General features: G+C 37.2%; 1 protein-coding gene across 3 annotated transcripts in view; it reads right to left on the bottom strand.

The window, feature by feature from the left end:
• Positions 1-23093, bottom strand: part of LOC149144169 (F-box/RNI-like superfamily protein) — a 334943-nt gene that overhangs the window by 213312 nt on the left and 98538 nt on the right. The gene's annotated exons all lie outside the window — the stretch shown is intronic.

Here is a 23093-nt window from a genome sequence, read left to right as displayed (position 1 = left end):
TCAAGCTAAAGAACTATATAATCAAGAAAAGTAAAAAAAGTCTTCACAAGCAGTTACCATTGAAAGAGAAATCACTTACACTTGCTGCCCCTAGATTTCTCAACAGATAAAACACCTGAAAGTATAAGAAAGAGACAACTAATCCAAAGGGATCAATCAAATAAATATATAAGAAAGAAACAACCAAGGAGGTAAAATAAAACCAAAGTGATTAACAAAATAACTAAAATAAAGGAGATCAAAATAAAGCCACTCTTAAACAAACACAAGGTAAACTAACTGACATTAATCATCCTACCTACTATTTTGATTCTGTAACATAGGCAGCCAGATGTTGCTGATTTAAGGCCACTGTGCCAATTCAAGGTAATTCTCTCTTTACCAATTTCTATGGCTTCACTTATGCATCTCTTTCATAAGTGGTTGATTTTTTGCTAACACTTTAGTGTCCTCCATGTTGAAATTCCAATGCAAGGGGGAATCTCTTAACATGATAATTACTTACGAAGTTATTTAGTGTTCTTCTTTAGTTTTTCCTTTATTATTCATCAAGCTTACGATTCAAATGCAAGAAAATAGAAATCAAAGTGCACAAGAGACAAGAAACACCAAAGATTAGGCCAGAGGCCAGGGCAAAACCCACAAGAGGAAAACCCACCAATCCTTTCTTATAGCTTCTTCCTCAATAAGAGAAATCCAAGTCAAACAAACCAGTGATCCAAGTGCCAAGTCGGCCCTCCAACCTCTGTTATGTTCTGTCCATAAGATAGACAATCAGTCTGCCACATGTTTGTTCTTAGATGCCACGTCACACAGAAGAAGGCAGCTCACATTTCACAAAAACAATATCCTTCTTGTAGCTTGTATTACACAGAAAAAGACGTCTTCCTGTAGCTCGAATTACACAGAGAAAGGTGCCTTCTTCCAATTCGCATCACACAGAGAAAGGTGTCTCAGACAACTCGAATCACACAGAGAAAAGATGCTTCAGACAGCTCGCATCACACAGAGAAAAGATGCTTCAGACAGCTCGCATCACATAAGAAATGTATTTCTGGAAACTCGCATCACCATAATATAATGTACTTCTGAAATTCACATTAGCCCAGAGAATTGTGCTACAAGAACTCGCATCATTCATAGAGAGATATGTCATAGGATCTTCACATTACAAAGAGAAATATATCATAGAAACTTCCATCACAGAGAGCCTTTAGATATTTGTATATTGCAGACAATTTTATCCTCAAAACCATCGTTGATGTGTCTCGGAAACTCGGTCATGTATGCCTCAAGAATCCATGCCACAAACTCGAACTATTCTACCTCACGAATCATCGAATAGTTGCCCAAATTATAGAGGATAGGTGCTAATATATAGTTGTTTCCACATGCGAAAAGACACATCTTTTGAGCAAGCCGACTTGTCATCCTGGAGGGCCGACTTGGCAACTTGTAGAAACAAGTGACATTTACAAAATTCATTTTTTTCTTCTTTTTATAGGGTCACGAAGAACATGCCCTTGACTTTTTCTTTTGACCAAAAATAAAGCATGGAGAACATGCTTGATAAAAAAAATAAAAATAAAAAATGTTTTTATTTTTGTTTTTCTTTTTACATGAAATACATATTGATACAAGTACAATAATTATGAAGACCAAATTTAGTTACAATTTCAACACTCCAAGCATACCAGATGCTTAGATTTACAGGAATACTCTACTAGGGCTGAAAAATGATTTCAATTATGCCAAATGTCCACATAATATTCCTTCATCCTAACCTATATCAGACAATCAATCTTACCAATACACGACTTGCCACATGAGCATGGGATTTTGCAGACTTCCTTGTACTTCCTAGGAACAGCTGGATCCTTAACTATTCTGAGAAGTTTTCAAATCATTTAGGGAGGACAGAATGTCATCTTCATATCTTTTTTCCTAAGAATCAAAATAAATAATGTTGGAATCATGTTGATTTGCGGTAGCATCGGATGTGCTCTAGCCATGAAAATTGGTGGAGAGGCCAAAGCACATGAAATCTCCAAAACCCAGAAAGGGTTTCGGCAGATTCTAACCAGTTTGGCAGATATTAAAATAATTAATATTTTTAATGGAGTTCCTAAGTCTAAACTTAGGAAAAATAAAATATTAATGGGTATTAATATAAAACTGAGCTAGAATGCTCCAAAAGTCATGGATCAAGCCAAATCTAATCTTAGATGTTGATTAGATATTTAATCTCGGTCGTTGATGGACCAACGAGAAAAGTATAAGAGGAGGCTTGAGGGTCAGTTGGAGAACACACCAAAGTGATCGGTCATTCATTTTGCTAGAGTGGGGTTGCTAAGCAAAAGTGAATCAATGATCAGCAACGAGGGGCAGTGAATACATAGCAGAGAGGCAAAGTTAGTACCAGAGAGACAGCGCAGAGACTAGAGAGGTTGACGCAGAGGCAGTTGGGTGCTACGCAGAGGCAGTTGGGTGCTACGCAGAGGCAGCTGGGTGCTGCGCGGAGCCAGAGGAGGCCAACGTGGGTGACGTAGAGGGTCTGAGGGCTGACACAAAAGCTTCAGTAGTTGCGCAGAGGCTAGCAAAGCTGACACAGGGCCAAGAAGTAGCGTTGGGAGGACTTTCGTGGGACAGACTAGGTGTTGGTGAGCCGAGTAGGGTGACGCAGTCATTATCAGAGTGATGCAGAGTAGTGGAAGCTGCAATTGTTGTTGTGGGATCGTTCATCTGGTGAATAATTGGCCGGAATATCTGTCTCTGAGGAGAGTTACTACTACCGAGGGAATTCTCTGTTGGGTGAGCCATTTCTGGCACCCTAGTTGTATTCTGAAGACTGCATAATAATAAAACCCTCTGAATAGCTACATCAATTTTCCTGCATTGGGTTTTTCCGAGGACATTGGTCCAAAAATAACGATTTCACTTGTGTGCTTGTTTTCTTTCAGTTGATGATTTGTAGACGTTGATACTGTACTTGTGTTTATTTTCAGTATTTACATGGTAAATAGCTTGTTAAGTAATTAAACAAGTTGGAAGAAATAAACCAGATAGTACAGGAAGAATTTCTAACGGGTTAGAATTAGAAATTCCAACAAATCACAATTGTCGTTAGACCAAAACTTGCAGGTAATAGTCTCTACTACAATAACCAGAGTTAGGATCCATGAGAGGTAGTTAGTCCATGTCACGAAACACACGAGCGCTAAACCCAATGTCCAACAATCTCCCTCCAAGCGCGAGCCGGGTTAGTTTCGAACTCAAGACCTGTCACTCTGATACCACTTGTGGGAATCACAATTGTCGTTAGACCAAAACCCACAGGCATTAGTCTCTGCTGCAATCACCAAAGTTAGGATCCACAAGAGGCAATTAGTCCATGTCGCAAAACATACGGGAAGCGTTGAACCCAATGTCCAACAAATACATTATTGAACAAACACAAGGTTAACTAACTGAATTTTACCATTCTACCCACTATTTTGATTTTGTAACATAGGCAGCCAGATGTTGCTGACTTGAAGGCCATCGTCCCCATTCAAGGTATTGCTTCCCTTATGCATCTCTTTCATAAGTGGTTGATTTTGCTAACACATTAGTGTCCTCAGAATACTAGATGCTTAGAATTATGGGAATACTCTTGCTAGGGCTGAAAAATGAATTCAATTATGTTGAATGTCCACACAATATTCCTCCATCCTAACCTATATCAGACAATCAACCTTACCAATACACGACTTGCCACATGAGCATGGCATTTTGTAGACTTCCTTGCACTTCCTAGGGACAATTGGATCCTTAACTATTCTGAGAGGTTTTCAAATCATTTTGGGAGAACATTTTCATATCTTTTTTCCTAAGAATCCTAGCAATCCCATTTGTAGTCCCTCAATTTACCACATCAAAGACTATTGGGAAAATGAACCATTGTAATCAAATGATTCACCCTCAATTGTTGGTCTGAATTTTTTTTCCTATTTCATATACAATTTTCTGATGTGGTATTGAATCCAGGGATTGAAGGATGCATCAGGGAGTCCTAATGAAGATGTTGAAGCATTGTGAGGTCACATAACATGAAAGAAGGCTAGGAATGTGGCACAAATTGAAGCAAAATTTCCTAGCAGAGAATTTCAATGTGTGAGAACAAATTCAAGATAGATGAAGCACAAAACTTGAGAGATTAGAATGAAATTTGAGCAGTTGAAGCACAGTTTCAAGGAAGTTGGCAGGCATGATTCCTCAGCAGATTTTGACCACAAATCCTAAGAGAACATATTTTGGACGTGATGGAATCTAGGCACGCATCCCAATACATAAGATTATGGCTAGCAATATCTGCATGCACTGTAATGTCCCTTTCGGGAATTTTGTGGTATTTTTCTGAGAATTCTCTTTATAAATTTTATGTCGGCATCTTCACCAAAAACCCACAAAATTGTACCAAAATGCACCAGTAAATAGCAACCCAGAAATTATAAAAGCACGGAAAATACATTGACAATTTGCAAAAGTGAACCCAGAAACTCAAATAACATCAGAAAATGCAGCAGAAGAAATGACCCAGCTTTATTTATTATAATATAGCATGCAGAGTACAACTGGAAATATTTGAGACAAAGAGAAAGATGATAGCTGAGTGAACCTCCAAATATTCTGCTGATATGCCGATCTTGATCTCTCAAAACTCGACAATGGTTGCCACTGAACCAACTGAAAGACGATGAAGCACCAATTGAGGACCTAAATGATCCTCACCCCAATATCCCTGAAGCTCTATGAAACTCCTAGACAAAGTCTCCTAAAATGTGTGTTGATTATTCAAATCAGTTTTGAATAGCTATTTTCCAATTCTATTTTTGTAAATCATAAACAATTTCAGATATTATCTCATTTTGTAATAAATTTTGGCTTAAACTTAAAATATTTTTAGAATTTCAACCTATAAGTATTTGGTAGATCGAAGAAGCTGGGGTTGAACCCTTGTAATGAACCAATGACATGTTTGTAATGTTCAAAGCTATTTCTGAAGATAATTGAAGGATTCTGGATTCATTTTGAACAGCTTGTGCATCTATGTGAATTTGTCATGTTATCAATTATGTTTTCATATTTATTTCTGCACATGTTCAAGGTAACATAGAAGTTTGAGCAAGGCTAGATTGAATATCAATCTCCCTGAAAGCCCCTGCAAACTTATAATCATTAAAAGAAATTAATTAATTTAACTGTTTGTCTTGGTTAATTCCTCTAAATCTTTTATTTGTTGCCTTTTGTCATCTCTTGAATGTGTCTTGTTTGGCTGTAGAAAACTTCTACATGCATCTGTTGTATATGATAAATAAAATGTTCAATATGAATGTTTAGCAGGTTATATACTTTCTTTATTTCTGTTTTTCAAATCAATATAAAGAATAATTCTGTAAAGAATGAAAATCAGCCCTTCACTTTTCTCAGAAATACTTAGAAATTACATATGTTTAAAGGTTTAATGCACTACTCATCCATTTAAAATCAAAACCTTACTTTAGATACTTTGGCACAATTCCCTAGCCTAGAACTGTCTACAAAGATACAACACAACTCGTCTCCACACACATTAACTACTACGAGAGTAAATTTTCCAACCTTAGAATAGATTAATCTTTGTTTAGTCTAATTGCTTTCTCAATATTCTGTGTCACTTGACAGGGGAGTGATATATTCCGCACCAATGCTTCAACTTACTCCCGCGAGTATTGTTCTTCAACAGGAAGGATATCCGACGGTTTTTATCCTCGAACCCCTTTCATTCAATGAGCATTTCACCTTAATTCAAGCACTCCATTTTGAATAGGCACACAATTTCAAACTAAGATCCCAACTACAAAATTCAGAATATTATTTTGTACTTCATTGGAAGGGGTCTACCTCTTTGGAAAAGTAGAATTTGGGGAAATTTTTCAATTAGTAGTAAATTATGAGAATTAGGAAGTAAACAGTGGACAATGTAATATATTTGTATGTTTCTAATTTTAACTCCTATTATAAGGAGGCAATTTACATTCATTCCTCTAATCACTTGATCAATCAGTTCACCAATCACTACACATACTTATATTGCCATTGATGCCAACATCAGTCTTGAATGCTCTTCATATATGTCATACACTACATCAAGTTGGAAGGAAGGAAGGGAAGCTGCACACTTGTTGAAGATTTTGAATAAGCAGATCAGTTTGGTCATTGGATGATCCTCGTCATGCCGAATCTAACAGTATATAGATTTTCATGAGATTCCTCCCGGTTTGGGAGATGTGCCCAATCAAAGTTGGTGCCCCCATCTTGTGGTTAAAGTCCCAAAAGGGCTGATAATGTGGCAACATATTATTGGCTAGACTATGACACATTTCATTAGGAAAAGAAGGATGCATTGTTGAAGGGATTAAAATTTAATCTTTGTAATCAAAAGAAAATCTATTTGTGCATTCAAATTTAAATGGTCCAAAATTTGGAGGGAATAATTTTGGCTCCAAAAATTTGGATTTTCAAATTTTATCTTTCTCTCCAAGGCAAGTCGGCTGCCCATCCAAATGACACTTTGTCATTTATAAATATGGATCGATTTCTCTCTCTCAAAACAAGGAAGAATTCGCTCTGTGGCCCTGTGGAGTATTGAAGAACTTAAGGAGGTCAAGTTCTTTTCGAAGTTTTCTGGATTTGTGGTCTTGCTTGGGCTATGGTTTTTGGGCAATCAATTTCAAAGTTCTCTGAAGCATCTCAGCTTCATTTAAAGGGCAGAATTAAAGGATCTCAGGGTTATTCTATTATCTTACTGTGGCCACTTCATCCAACTGCAGAGGGATCTCGGTCCTCTTCCTGAAATACATTTCGCTTGATCTAATTTCGTCTGAGGCATTAACCCACTGCTGTGTTATATTTTTGGCCTCCTCAGAATGGAATTCGCTTGAGAAGTTTAAGGTCCCTGTGGAGTAATTACAGATATCTATTTCTCACAGTCCTAGATCAAGTCCGAATTAACCAGATCCATGATCTGAAATTCATTGATCTGAAACTTGAAATTATTTTGGGATAAGGTTTATCTTTTTGGCACCTGGGTCTCCCCTTTCTTGACAAATTTCTATGGCATTCGCTCTTCCAGCAGTTTTCATTTATTATGACTGAGGCTACTAGAATGATCCATTAATGCATGTTGACATCTTCATTGAACTAATTTGAAGGTCAAAATTGCAGACTTATTAAGGTAAATCCAAGCTCAGACATGAGGTTGTTATTCAGGATAAGTTCGAGTTATTCAGTAATCCCAAGCATTTTGCAGATCCTTATAACATAAGACATTCAGATCAAAAGGAATGAAGTACTGTGGAAGACCTTGTAATGATTTTAGCCTCTTGAAGCAATTCTAATCAGTGATACATTCAGTCCCTGTTGAAGAAGAGAACAGATCCTGGAACAGTAAAGTATCCTCCTCGGCCCACTCAAGGTCTGGGATAGATCAACGTTCATGATTACAATTTTGAAGTTGTTTGAAAGTCATCTAAAGGTCACATTGCATCCAGAACAGAACTCAGATTGCCCTCTTGCATTCAGTCAGCTCGCATGCTTGAGAAGTCAAGGTATACATAACTGTGACAGTGTGAGTTTAGTTCCTTGAGCAGATTTGAAAAATTTATATGTGTGGAGGGTTTAGAAACGGTTTTATTGCCTTTCCTTCTTCAAACTTCAAAGGATTCAGGCCACGTGAAACATGAAACCTTGACTGACCTTAAACCTCATCTAGTTCTCTGATTTAAGCTATGTTACCGGATCCGTCAGGGCTAATGGATGGATCAGCGGATCCCCGGATCAGAGACGGATTCGGATCCGGATCCGCAAAGATCCGTTCCATCCAGCTCTTCTCGGGTAAAAAACCGTCAACGTCAACGCACAAATTTGCAGCAAATGTCAAAACAAAATTCGAAAACAGAAAATTTAATCATCCAGACACAAGCCAATTAAGGAATGATAAGAAATGGATTAATGAATTGGCGTCTGCGAATAAACTTCCATTCGGTCCAGCGTCTCTCGGGTAAAAAACCGTCAAGGTCAATGCACAAATCTGCAGCAAATGTCAAAACAAAATTCCAAAACAGAAAATTTAATCATCCGCGCAAGCCAATTAAGGAATGATCAGAAATGGATTAATGAATCCACGGTCGCGAAAACAAACTAGGGAGTCTGCAATTTATTATTTTATGTTATTTGACCATATTATAAGGTTTAATACAAAACATTATAAAGTTATAAACCTTAAAGTTTAAAGTTATAAACCTTAAAGTTTAATGCAGGTTACGTGAAGTTCTTTTTTTTTCGGCACGAGGTTACGTGAAGTTTATTATCCACTCACATTTATTCAGATATTTTAAAGCTTATTTTGAAATTTAAAATCTAAATTTTTATTTACATATTTCTAAAGTTTAAAATCTAAATTTTTATTTAGATATTTTTAAAGTTTAAAAAGTAAGAAGTTATTTAGATATTATAAAGTTTAAAAATAATTTTTATTTTAATCAATTTTGAAGTTTTGTTTTCAAGTTTTAAAATTAAGTTTAATAATTTGCTTAATATAAATATTATAACTAATAATTAATGTTTAAATATATATAAATAATGTATTAATTCTATTATGATTAAATTAATAATTATTTTTAAAGTATTATATTTAAAAATTCACATATAATTTTTTTTTTAAATTTAATTAATGTTTAATTAATATTTATAAATGATATATTAAGTTTGAAATTATTTATATAATAATTATTTACTGTATGTAAAAATTATATATTTAAAAATTAGTATATGTTTTTTTTTTTTTTTTTAAACTTTAAATTTTAAAATATTTTATATTTGCATGTACTTGCCGTTTCCTTGACGTTTCCGGATCCTGGTTTTTCAAAAAACTGGCGGATCTGTATCCGAATCCGGATCCGGATCCGAATCCTGGTAACTTAGGATTTAAGGACTGAAGTATAATCCAAATTGACTGTGACATGATTGCATCAGCTCTATGGTATGCTTATGGTTTGCAACTTTGCATCAGAATCATTGTTTCAGAAGTATGTGTGACTGTGGCACAAGAGTTTGATTGTTAATTATAAAAGAGCACAGTCCTACTGTGGTAGCCATATCAGTCACATAAAAGTCCAGATTTACTGACCATTGAATGTTGCTGAAACTTCCCGGACTTGTAACCTTGTTAGCAGGCAGTGTTGAAGAAATTTTGATGCCATCGTCATTTGAGAACAACAGACATCTCTAGAACATAAATGAACCTGTTGACCACTCTGTGTCAACGACCCCATAGCAGTACACCCATTTTTTGGCAAAAGGGATCTATCATGTTCGAGTGATTGCATCATTCAGATTTCATCATCGGTCGGCAGTTTGTTAAAGATGTAAACCCATTCTGCATGGTTATAATGTAAATTATCTTAGTAAGACCATCATGTATGTAACAACCTAGGTAAGCATACTATTTTGATGACAATTTTTACCTTAGGAGGTTTTTTGTCTCACTGATTCACTTGTGTCTCTAGACACAAATGATCGGCAGAGTTTTTCCCTCCAACATCACCCCAAAGCTAGGGTTTGAGACACAAATGATCGGCAGAGTTTTCCCCCCCAACATCACCCCAAGGCTAGGGTGGATTTTGTCGTCAAGATATTAAGTGAGTCCTGGTGCTTTTTATAGAGTCCTGTAAAAGTAATTTGGGAATAATCCTAGCTAATTGGCTAGATTATTTTATTACAAATTACTTGGTCTACTAGATCATATTTTGTGTCGCAAAAATGGGTAAATGTTGAGGGTCTATAACGAACGGGTGTTTCCCCTTCATGTATTAAATTGTAAAATCTTCATGTAAAAAATATTTAGTGCATGGTCCCTCATTATTCGACACGATGGCTAAATATTAGTGTTGAAAAAATTAGTAATCTCCTCATCAGTCAATTAATTAAATTTTCTCCCCGGATGCGGGTGTTTAAGGCGATGGGACGGGAGTTGGAGGCTGGCCACATGCCGATCCTCAGGCATCACGTGGCACTCCATGCGAGCGGACGGCGAGATCATTCCAGGTTTAAGACGAAGGGACCTGGGACGGCAGCAGTTAATGCCCGGAGAGTGCACTCGATCCAGAGCAACGCTGCAGTAATGGCGGATGGGATCCCGAGCAGGGTAGGTGACGATGAAGAGCATAAATCTGGTCTGGAGCAGGGAATGTGGGTCGTGTTGCATTCGGCTGGCCTCTCTGTCGTCGAAGCGGTCCCTTCTCAGACGGTTGGGTCCATTACGAGGCTGGTTCTGGTAATTGACAGTCTGGTTCACTTGGCAGTTTGCAGGGAGTCTCATCCCACTATGGTGAGACCCAGACAGAGGATGCTGAGCCGTCGTGGTTCTTCAAGAGGAGGGGGTTCGCGCAGACCTGAGAGGGATGATGCGGGGCATTGCTGCCACTGTAATCTGGCAAGCTCCATTGGAGCCATTCCCCTGCACTCAGGCCAACATATGGATGCCGGGGCTTCTAGCTCGGCCTCCTTGCCAGCTTTTGGCTCCACTATCTTCAACTTCACCAGCTCTACGGCAAACCCGAGAATCAGTGCGCATGTTTCCATTCTGTTCATCGAGAATCCTCCTGAGGCGGATGACCCCATAGAAGCTCGGGAGCAAGGGATGCAGGACTACCATGGGGAAGCAGAGCAGGCTCCGACAGCTGAGTTGGAGCAGGAAGAAAAGGGTCGGGCCACCGTCGAGGAAAAATCCAAGCATTCCCAGAATGCTCCTAACGCGGCTATTGGGGAAGCGGAAGCGACCTCGCCTACTGAAGCTGAGCCGGATTACTACGGCTGGTGCCCAATTGTGGAAGAGCAACCGGATGAGCCGAATGAATAATCACGCCGGCGCCCTTGCTCCACCAGGTCGCTCCAGGTTCAGTCGCCGTCTCCTGGTTTGTTGTTGGTTCAGTCAATGTTTTTTTTTTTAGGATGTCAAAGCTGTTGGTTTTTTGTGTTAATGATGAGAGCACTTACTGTTTCCCCTGTGCGGGACGACTTGAACAGTTCTTTTTGTCTAAGACCCCTACGCGGGCTTCCGTCTATGGACAGTCTTGGAATTTCATGGAACCACCCCTGCGAGGGCTTGCTATGGGGAATTATGTCTGGGTTTCTGTCAGTCTTAGTTTTTGTCTATGTCTGGTGCCCTTTGAGGGCAAGAGCAAACTGGTCTTACCTGTTGTAATTTTGCACTCTGTACATATTTAATAGATTAGCCTTGTTACCGAGAAAAAAAAATTAATTAAATTTTCTGACAAAATTAAATTAAATCCCAAACCAAAAATTTAATAAATTTTGTGTCCTAGGTAAAATTAAGTTCTCCAATGGTGAAATTCGTGTTTTTTAAAGAAGTTAATTTTTGCAGGTCCCTCGCCAAGGGAATATTGAAGAAATCAAGAAATTTTGAACCCGTGGGCCTTGATGGTTAAGTCAAAGTCAAATTTTTGAGGAAATTAACTCAAAATAATTAATTTTGAGTTATTTAAAAATCAATTAAATGGAAAATTGGATTTTGCCGCAAATTAAATAATTTTGACGATGATGATTAAAGATTAATTAAATCTTTATAAACGGTCGAGATTATTTTGACAGGAATCAAGTCAACTAGCCATTGGAGATTTTATCTATAAATAATTAGAGGTCAATGTCAATCTGTCTTTTAATCTGATCTTTGAATCATGTACTAAGCTCTCAAGCTCTCTTGTACACTTTTTTGAAATTAATGCAAAAGTCTTTGGGGTTTTGACATGCAGTGGTGTTTCTCTTCATGAATTTAAGGTAATATTGTTTTAATTCCTGCTTAATATTATGTGAAAACTATCAATCAATAACTCTCTTAGAATAATCTGAATACAGGTATCTTATTTAGTTTGTTGGATCTAGGGTAACATTTTTTATTTTGATTGAAGTTGCAGGTATCTCTATTTCTTCAAAATTTCATTGTTATTCTATTTCTCTACTTGGTTTGATGTTTGATCTAGTGTTTGCAGGAGATCTCTCAGGTTTTCGTTGAGCGTTTGGGGATAGTCCTTGGTTGGACCAGCCAACTCTCAGCATATATTTTCTGAAGAGCCTACCTCATATAAGCTCCAGGATTTATCTAACGATAAATTATTTTTCTGCAGGGTGTTTTTGGGCTAGTACCTCTCTAAAATTTCAAAATCTTTTAAATTTTTTGTGGAAAAATTGATAGATTTGGCTAGTAAGAGCCTTAGATTATCAGATCTGGGAGCGGAGTTGGACTCATATTCCTCAAATCTGATAGATCTGCAACTTTTGTGCATAGATTTGTAAATTTATTTTTTTTAGATCTAGAAATTTTCTAACTTGGGTTTTGAGCTTTTTATTCATTTTGTTTTATATCTGGGTTCTGGATATTTTTGCTTTCATTTTTACAAGTGTAGATCTGAAAGAGAAGTTTAATTTGAAGCCAGATCTAGACCCTGGAGGGCAAGATCTGGCCTCAATACCATTTTGCAGGGGCATTATTCAAGATTATTTTCAGTCTGAGGGTTTCAAATTCAGATCTCAAGTTTTTCTAAGAACAAATCTTTAAAGCACCGAAAAAAAAAATTCTAGGATTCAAGATTTGCAAGATTTGCAAGGACATTATTCAAGATTTTGGCTTAAAAATTTAAAATCCTAGGCAGAATAACACCAAAACAAAAAATTCTAGGATTCTTGGGCTACCATTTTCTGTTGCGTTTTTCCCCTCTGCAAAAAAATTGATTTTCTTCCATCCTTTTGCTACTGTGTTTTTCTTATTCCCTGCATTCCATCCTCGTAGTTCTTTTTTTGCTTCTTTTTCTCTGCGTTTTACCTTCTCTCTGCGGCCCTAACCTTCCCTCTTTCCTCATGTGTGCGGGTTGCTGCCATTTGTGTAAACCTTTATCTCTTCCCCTCGACCTGCACACAAACCCGCAACTTCCCCTGTTTGCTTAACCCTGCTTCATCGCTCCTCCTATAGCCCGCATGAGCTCCTTCTTTGTTCGCTTCCCTCTACGTCGGTTTCCTTTAAACTGACGACTTTCTTTGCTGCTCCCTGCGCGTCCCCTCGTTCCCCTCTTTTGTGTGATCTCCTCTTTGCGTTTTCTTTCAAACCTCTCTCCCTGGCTGCCATACTCCTCTGCGTTGCCTTACCTTCTCGACCTTCATTTCCTAACCCTTTGCTCAGTTCTACGAGTTCCAGCCTCCCTCATCTCCTCTGATGTCGTAGCTCCTCCTTCGTCGACTAGCACCCCGAGCTCTCCATCGCATTATTTTTTTATACCCCATCTCCCCAACCCTTCTACGATCTCGAATTTCATTTTTTTTTTTGAAGTGTGGCTTTGAATTTTCTTTTGTATGATTTTTTATTTGTTAAATTTTTTAATGTTACTTTGAATTTTTTTAGAAATTGAATTTAAAAAAAAAATGCTTTTTTTTTTTGTTAAAGGGGAACAAAAAAAAACTTTAAAAGAATTTTTTATTTTCAAGGAACGCTTTAATATTTCAAATTAAAAATTTTAGGTGGCCTCTGGCCCATTAAAAATTTTATTAACTAAGCCTTTTCACACATTTTTCCACATTCAAACTTTAACCTTCATTTCATAAACTTTATCACATTAAAATAGCCGAAGGAATAATTAAATTTTTAATCTAAAGTTCCTTTTGGGGTTTTGTGTTAGGTGTTCGAGATTTTAAAAATCTTAAAGGGGAAATTTTGTGGTGGTTAGAAACAAAACAATACCAATAAAATAAAAACAAAAAACAAAAACAAAACCAATATAAAAAATAATAAATAAATAAATCTCTATAGTCAAAACACATTTAAATATTTTTTAAATCATCTCTAAAGTTGACTGTAGGAAATCAATAATTTTTTCTTGATTGGTGTGTTGATTTTTAAAGTACCTTGGACAAGTGGTTTCCCATGGGTTAGTCTCTACCTAGGGAAAAGTGTCCGAAATAATTATTTTCCTAAGTGTGACTTTATAAAGTGAAAGTGACTTTATAAGTGGTAAAGTCAATGCTAAATTATAAAGTGAAAAGTGACTTTATACATAAAGTACAATGTGGGTACTTTATTTAATGGGTGAGTTAAAAAATAGAAAGTGAGAATTAAATGCACATTTATTCTCATCCATTGATCTAATGAATTTGAGCCATTAGATCTTAGGGTTGCCCAAAAGTCATTTAGGGAAACAAAAGGGGGAAAAGAGAAGGGAGATTGCATTCATTCTTCATGAGCAAATAGGAGAAATGAGGCTGAGAAATAGAGAAAAGTTCTAAAGAAGAAATTTGTCGCAACAAGTTGGAGTGATTTATGGGCAAAACTGGGCATGGAAATCAAGTCATAGGAGACAACAAAAAGTATTGTACGAACAGTATTTAATGTTGTGAGTTGCACGTCATTCGAGAGAAGTTTTTGGAAAAAAATCCGTATAGTTCGTACAACGGTACGGAAACCCGTATAGTCCATACAGTCGTATCTGTACAATACATATTTTCAACTTCAAGTGGGCACGGAAATCAAGGCAAAGTGGGAAAGGTTTTCAAGGAGTTTTGGGTTAAAGAAATAAGTTGTATTTTGTTGTTTTGTTTTGTCTGCAAATGTATTTTTCCTGAAATTGAAAGATAAATAAATTTGAAGGGCTCTCTAATAGGTTTTCCACAGAGAAGATTGAAGGGGTTTTGCTTGGGTCTAAGTTGAACACAAATCTGTGTGTATTTTTATGTGTGTTGCTGGTCTGTTTATGTCCATATTTATTTTCAGCATGTGTTGACAGTCCCATGTGTTTTAATCTGAAAATTTCATTTCCAAAATTCTATATGTTGAATGTATGTTTATGGGAAAGGGGATTTAACTAAATGGGAGTGATAAGGTGAAATTAAAACCGGGTTGGGATTGCAGGAAACTTTTAGTCGTCAAATTTCAACATGGTGTCATTTAAGAAAAATCATTTTAATTCCAGAATTGTTTGAAGGGTCTAGCGTTTAAATCTCATGGTTCTTCATGGTAATTAATTTTCGAAATTTAATTGCTTAAGTATTTTTGCATGCTAAGGATTTTGAGAATTTTATCTTTCAGTCTTTGTCTAGTGAAGTGCACATTTCATTCTGGTAATTAAGGGCTTTGATAGATCGTGACATAAGCGTTTTTCATCCTTGAATCTAACCTCATCTCATTTTCTAATCATCTTGTGCATTTGCATATTAAGTTAGCCTTGCATAATTAAAATTTACTTCCAAGCATAAGCTTGGTTGATAGAAAGATAGGTACACATCCATCTTTGCTTGAGAAGCATGTTTTTAATAGTACTTAAAATGGTGACCTTGCAGTTGTGAGAGCCACAGCTCTCTGCAGCGCCGGAGGCACCGGGTATGTTAGATTTTCAGGATAAGTATCGTTAATCACACCTTAGCGTGCTTCACCTTATCTTCTCTCTACCACGTACTGCGGAATTAGGCTCAATAGAGAAAGGATTGAAGGGTTTAAACTTAGATAGGCATTTAACTAAAATTAACCAAGATTCCTGCACTTCACATTAGTTTTAGGATCTGCATTTCATATAAGATAGTCATTCATCCAAGCAGTAGTTACTCATCATTTACTTGGTCTTAAATTTTCTAGCAATATTGTTGACTCCATAAGGCACTGGTATCAATCATTAAAATCTAATCGAATCCTATAAGTCTTGCTAAATATAAAACAAGTACTTTGTCGCTTCACTGTGTCTCCTAAACTGGTTGATTCCCAACTAGTTCTCCTTCATTCCATTTCCGTAGGGTATACCCCCCTTAGCATGTTGTAGGGAGATTGCGTAAACGAAGAGATTGGGGATCAGGGTGACAACCCCTAATCTGAGTCATTGTCGCGGTGCCTAGACATTCCGTGTGACAATAGAACCCGCTGTGGCAACCATCTCAGGGTTTCAGATTTCCAGACTATTGCTTGATGTTTGAATTGCTACAGTATTAGAGGAAGAAACTGTCTAATAGGTTATGCTTATGATACAAAAATAGACCATCATATTTATGGTGAATAAGTTGATGAAACACAAGTATGTTGTTGTTATCAGTGAACTTGTTTGTTGCAAGAGCAGAGGATTTGCTATTCAGAGTACATGTTGGTAGTTAGACCTGGTGCTTGAGCAGAGACAACAGTATTACTGATGTTATATACAAAGATGTACTGCGATGCATTATGACTATGAAAGTTGTATAAGATACCATTAGGATTTGGTTTTTAAATTAATGTTTTGAGTGAAGAGTGATAGTTTGCTTGGGGGCAGACTAATTTGCCTAAGCATTTATGTAAGTTTGAGTTGTTGAGTTGTGTTGAGATTGAATTTTGGGTAGAGATATCATTAGGTTTTGTTATTGATCCATATGTTGTACTAGGTTTGTGAGTACGTGATTTGCTGCAACATATGAACAGAACATCCAAGGTTGATCATTAGACAATGTTGTTCGACAGAAGCATCTGGAACTCGAAGCAGAACTATTGAGATTGTTGATCACATTCGAAGAGATAAGCAGTGAATTGGTTTTTGATGTACACTGCTAAGGTTTGCCATTGATATACATATTAAGCAGAAGCATCAGAGATTGTATTGCAGTTTATTTGAATTGATGTTATTCTAAGCACAGATGGATCCAATCTGAAAATAGTGAAACGTGGTCCACCCGTTGATCAGTGTGGCAGGGTGGTGCTAGGGCAAGTTGAACCTTGCGCAGGGCGTTGGATCATCCTTCCAGTTGGAGCTAGTAAACAGGATGTTGGAGCATCCTTCGAGTTGGATCCTGTAAACCAAGGCATTGGAGCGTCCTTCCAGTTGGAGCCTATAAACCAACATGTTGGAGCGTCCTTTCAGTTAGTCCTGGTAAACAAGGTGTTGGAGCGTCCTTTCAGTTAGTCCTGGTAAACAGGGTGTTGGAGCATCCTTCAAGTTGGAGCCTATAAAGCAAGGTGTTGGAGCGTCCATCAATTAGAGCTGTAAATCTTGGAAGTTGGAGCTTCCAAATAGATGTAAATTATTGAAGACAAATATTAAGAAGTGTTCGGTGGTTTTTCTCCCGGAAGGGTTTCCACCTGAAATATCCAATATATTGTCTTTATTCTTGTGCACTATTGAATGGTGTTGATGTTTGCTTTATGTTTATCTGATGTTAATAACAATTAATACTTTGTGAAGTTAAAATTAACTAATTGAAGAGAAATAATGATTCACCCCCCGCTCAGTATTTCCAACAGAATGTGCACTTTTTACAATTGCAAGTCTTCGTTTTTGCAATCTATTGAGTGATTTATCTTCTCTTGTTGCCTTCACCCTATGCACATATCTTCAAGATTGGAGCAGTGACATGGAGCACAACCTTACAACGGTTATGTTTAATAGATCCCCCAAACTTTCATCCCTTTTTGAGGTTATGATATAACAATTCTTACCTATTAGCTCACTGTATAATTTCATAACGTATTTATTGGTTTGTTTTCCATGTTCCTACAATATTTCTTAATGTGCCTCTTACTTTTGTTGAAATATGTAAATAGGTTTGGTCTTCATAATGATATATGTAATCATGATTTTATGTATTTAAAAAAAAACAAAACAAAACAAAAAATTATTATTGTGAGTCTTGAGGCATGGGCTTCATGCTCAAGAGAATTTATTTTATAGGTCAAGCACCCATTGGCTGCTTCTAGGTTTGTCATAAAGTCAATTGAGTCATTGTCATGTATTGAAGACCCATTTGGGCATGTTACATATTGTAAAGAAAAATTTATTGAGTCAAAGTCATGGCACAAAGATCAAATCGGCCTACATGAAGGGACAAGTCAGCCTAAAGATAGCAAATCATACCCCACACAAGCCTATAAATAAGAAGGAACTCGACCTCATTTGGACATTCACTCAAGAAAGTTCGACCTCCTCAAGATAGAAGTTGTAAAAGGTCGAAGAAGAAGATCAAGATCGAAGTTTTTGGGCCTCTCTCTCTCTCTCTCTCTCTCTCTCTCTCTCTCTCTCTCTCTCGCGTTAGGGCTTCTACAGTTACTTGGCTACACGAAATTCTGAAGATGCATCGAAGCTGTGAAAGTTGAAGTTGCGAAAGGTTGAAGTTGTGGAAGGTCGAAGCTGTGAATCTACTAGAGAGGTCGAAGTTGCAGAAGGATCTGCTGGAAGTCAAGATTGCAAAAGATGCTGGAAGCAACTGTGACTTGGTCTTGGAGGGTCTTAGTCAAGGGTCAAACGTCTTGGAATTTGTCAATTGAAAATCTATAAGAAGAGAAAGAATTCTAGTGAGTTTTCCTCTCAGTTGGAGAGGTTTTGGCCCTGGTTGATCACCTATATCTTGTGTCCTATCCTCTCACCGTTCTTTATGGTTTGGTAGTTATTTGATGATAGAAAACACTAATAATGATCAATAAAAAGAAGAAGTTAATCTAGTTAAGTAAAACTATATCACACGCAGTTATCAAAGTTCTAGAAATCACCTATCTTTGATTGCCCCCTAGATTTCTCAACATGGTATCAGAGCTACGGTGACAAGACAAGGAAAGGCAGCTAAAAGAAGGACACTCAAGGGCCGAAGAACTAGAAGGATTATCAAAAGGGGTAATAAGAAAGATCAAGACATTGACATAGTACCATCAAGAAGACATTCGCAAGGGTTGAGTACAAGCATATTAAAGAAGACGTCATAACCCTATCTTATCAAAAGAAGGGTTTCTCACTTGAACCATTATTGGGAAGCTCGCACATCATCATCAAAGAATATCTCAAGGACCCTACCTAGAAGGACTATTCATTAAAGCAGCTTGAAGTCTCTACATCCAAGCGAAGCAAGAAGAGGCATTGTCATCATCATCAAGGAATGAAGGTGATCTCCCTCTCTTTAAAGGATCACTTTTGAAGAAAGACATCTTCTATTATCAACATCATCATCAAAATCAAGAAGGCATCAAGTTGAAGATATTGTCATCAAGGAACATCTTCACTTGACAAGTAGGTACCTTTATATTTATGACTGAATCTACTATCAAAATGACTTCATTTTGCAAGGAAAGCAACAAATTGGTCGAGCCACCAAACTTTCTTGCATGAAAGAAGAGGAAAGGTTTAATCCTCACAAAAAATGAAGTTGTTGAACATGTTAAGGGATCAATTACTAAGCCTCCAAAGGAAAAATCTCAAGCTCTAGCAATGTATATGAAAGGGGATGTAAGGGCTCAATGGATTCTCATTGAATCCATCAAGGATCCCGTCATAACTTACGTATCAAAGTTGGAGACATCAAAAGAAATATATAACAAGTTAATAGAATTATTCTTTGTAAGTAACCCAGGAGAAGTGATATCTTTGAGGAACGAGTTGTACAAAATGAAGATATCAAAGGAAGATATAGTCTATGAGGGTATTAGAAATAAGAGACCAATTACAAGAATTGGGAGAAATAATGTTCGATAGAGAAATGACCACCATAGTGCTCAATGCACTTCCAAAAGAATGGGGCAACTTCACATCTAGCATCTTTGGAAAGAAGGAAGCCACCCCATTCAGTGGACTTTGGTCATTGAAGAAACTAGGTTGAACGCAACGAGCGATGTGGGACTAGGTGAACAAGTTCAAGCATTTGCTGCCATGGCTAAGAGAAAAGGAAAGTTTAGGAAATCTAGTTCTCATAAAAAGAAGAAGTATATGTCAAAAGTCCAATGTTATGGCTATCAAGAATATGGGCACTACAAGAGAGATTGTTCGAAGTTCAAGAAGGACAACAAGAGGAAAGAAAGAAATGAAGCTCGTATCATTGAAGAAGTGGAAGAGCCTGATGCAGAAATCCAAAGGGATAAATCTTCATTATTAGGTTTTCTCCAATGCAAGCAAGGAGAAGTAGGAAGTGAAAAGATCTCCACCTTGGCTGTGAAGATGAGAAGCATTATAACGAGATGCATCTTAGTAGAATATGGTATCATACTAGAAGCATACCATTGAAACAAGAGCTCATGATATCATTAGAAAAAGCTTGAAAGAATAGCTGAAGTAGAAGTCTACATGGATGTGGCAGACATCATATAAAGGAAGTAGCTCTTGGTAACCTTATTGAAAGCATGTGTAGTGCATATGGTTGAAAGAAAGTCATCTAGCATGATAGAAGGAATTCATCATACATCATCGTCATGAGAAAGGAGATTCTGTTGAATGAGGATAATATAGATCCTCTGTTGGAATCTTCACTAGAAGGTTCAACTCTCTTGAATGAAGCAAATGTCTCGCTGAGAATTCTACCTTGTATGGGATTCATTGTTTAGAAGGATGATTGTATGGTGACAAAGGAATGCAGCATGTCGAGATGGTTGAACTACTCTCAATCAAGGAAAAGAAGTTGTTAAACTAAGTCTAGATGACCAAAATGAGAAAAGAGATGCATGAAAGCATGGTTCGCATATTGACAAGATGAAATCAACATAATATGCCCTCATATGGAATATGAGGTGGTTGACAGAGATGAAGGAACTATGCATGGAAAATTCCTCGGAAGCACTATGTGAAGAAAGAAAGAAAAGATCGTGAAAGATGCAACTACTGTCACAGGGAGTCAACATACGATGACTAGATGAATTGATCATGACATCTCCATAAAGAAGAAGACCATGATAAGGTTTGTAAAGAAAGGAGACCTTTGACATATGAAGTCTTGGAGATGTGTTTATGAATATGCAGGATGTTGCAAGCAAACTAGATGTCATGATGAAAGGCCATCACAAAAGGTAACAGTGTTTTCATGTTTGTTTTTTATTTTTAAAACAACATTTGGATAGATTGATACATGGCTACCGAAAGAGGGTTGTAAATTTTACCTACAACTAGCACTCATGTGGTTGGATGAAAGGTCCTAAAGGAAGCATAACTTGGAAAAGGTAGTTGTATGAAGAAAAGCTAGATGTGGAATAGAGGATCACTTTCCGATGGAACAAAGGATGACATGACCGATGTGGCTCGGGAAGGAAAGTGATGGATGGTCAATGCCCTACTAAGAACTCCCAAAAGATGAAGGCTCCATAATGTTAAAGATGAACTTCATGACATCAAAAGAAGGAGCCCTACAAGCTGTTGATAGTCCCATGATCTCCACCTAGAGCAAAAAGCTGCTAGAAGCAAGTCCCTAGTTAAGAGGGAGCTTGGACAAGTTCTTGGATAAGAGAGAGTTTGGATACATTCATTTTATAGGAATGGGTACATTCCTTCATAGGAATGGGTATATCCTCCCTAGTTGAGAGGGAGAGATAGACACATCATTCTTATCTTCACTTTGGGAAGAATGGAGGATTGAGTAAGCATCTGGCATCCAATACTCTTTGAGGATGTGGTAGGGCATCCAAGATAAGAGTAGTCGTAGAGGACCGATATTCTTTGCGGACTGGGAATCCAAGATAAGAATAGTCCTGGAAGGACATACCTTGTGAACACCCAAGTGGGGTATATACCTTGAGAGACAATGATGAAGGTGTCGATAAATCATTGGTCTTGTCAGCATTGTACTCTAATCTAGTGGAGAGATAGAGTTATTATTCAAGGCCTTGCTATGTGACAATGGTGGTTGATATGTTGCTAAACAGATGGGTTACCAATCTGACTCTTCTTATGAGAATTCTTCGGATTGAAAATGTCCAAGTACATTGTATGGATTATGAATACCTCCCTAGTTAAGAGGGAGTGTTGAAATATGTAACTAGTTTCGGTCTTCATAATGACATATGTAAGCATGATTTTATGTATTTAATAAAAAGAAAAAAATAAATTTACTATTGTGAGTCTTGAGTCATGGGTTTCATGCTCAAGAGAATTTATTTTATAGGTCAAGCACCCATTGAGTGCTTCTAGGTTTGTCATAAAGTCAATTGAGTCATTTTGGGCATGTTACATATTGTAAAGAAAAATTTCAAAGTAAAGTCAAAAAGACCCTCCAAGACCTCGTCACGGCACAAAGATCAAGTCGGCCTAAAGATGGCAAGTCATTCCCCACACAAATGTATAAAAAAGAAGGAACTCGACCTCGTTTGAACATTCACTCAAGCAAGTTCGATCTCCTCAAGATAGAAATTGTAAAAGGTCAAAGAAGAAGATCAAGATTGAAGTTTTTGGGCCTCTCTCTCTCTTTTTTTAGGATTTCTATAGTTACTGGGCTAGACGAAATTCTGAAGCTGCATCGAAGATGTGAAGCTGCAGCTAGGTCAAAGTTGTGGAAGGTCGAAGTTGTGAATCAGCGGTAGAGGTCAAAGTTGCAGAAGAATCTGTTGGGCAGGTCGAAGTTGCAAAAGAATCTGCTGGGCAAGTTGAAGTTGCAAAAGACGCTGCTCGAAATCAAGATTGCAGAAGTTGCTGGAAGCAAGGTGTGACTTGGTCTTGGAGGGTCTTGGTCAAGGATCAAAGGTCTTGGAATTTGTCAATTGAGGATCTATAAGAAGAGAAAGAATTCTGGTGGGTTTTCCTCTCAGTTGGAGAGGTTTTGGCCCTAGCTGGTCGCCTATATCATGTGTCCTATTGCCTCACTGTTCTTCATGGTTTGGTAGTTGTTTGATGATAGAGAACACTAATAATAATCAAGAAAAAGAAGCTAATCTAGTTAAGTAAAAATATATCACAAGTAATTATCAAAGTTCGAGAAATCATTTATCTTTGACTGTCCCCTAGATTTCTCAACAACTTTTGCATTCTTTGCCTTTAATCTTCATTTCAAGGGCACTCTTGGATGCTGCACTGTTGCATCTGAATTATTTTTTGCATCTATCCTTATTACACAATTTCTCGAATGTGATGTCAGTTGACTTCAAAGTGATATTCGTTTAAGTTATTCACAACCAAATACTTTCTCATCTACTTCCTTGCTAATTGCAAGCCGTTGATCATGTTTGTTATATAATTAATGTTATATATTTTTAATTTGATTATGCTATCTCTACTTTTTTTACGAACCTACAAAACACATGTAAAATGCATAATAGTTATGCA

Source organism: Pinus tabuliformis, chromosome X, assembly GCF_031772625.1.
Source record: "Pinus tabuliformis cultivar Carrire ecotype Pingquan chromosome X, CPIR1, whole genome shotgun sequence".
NCBI lineage: Eukaryota > Viridiplantae > Streptophyta > Pinopsida > Pinales > Pinaceae > Pinus > Pinus tabuliformis.
This window is presented reverse-complemented; position numbering and strand designations above follow the sequence as displayed.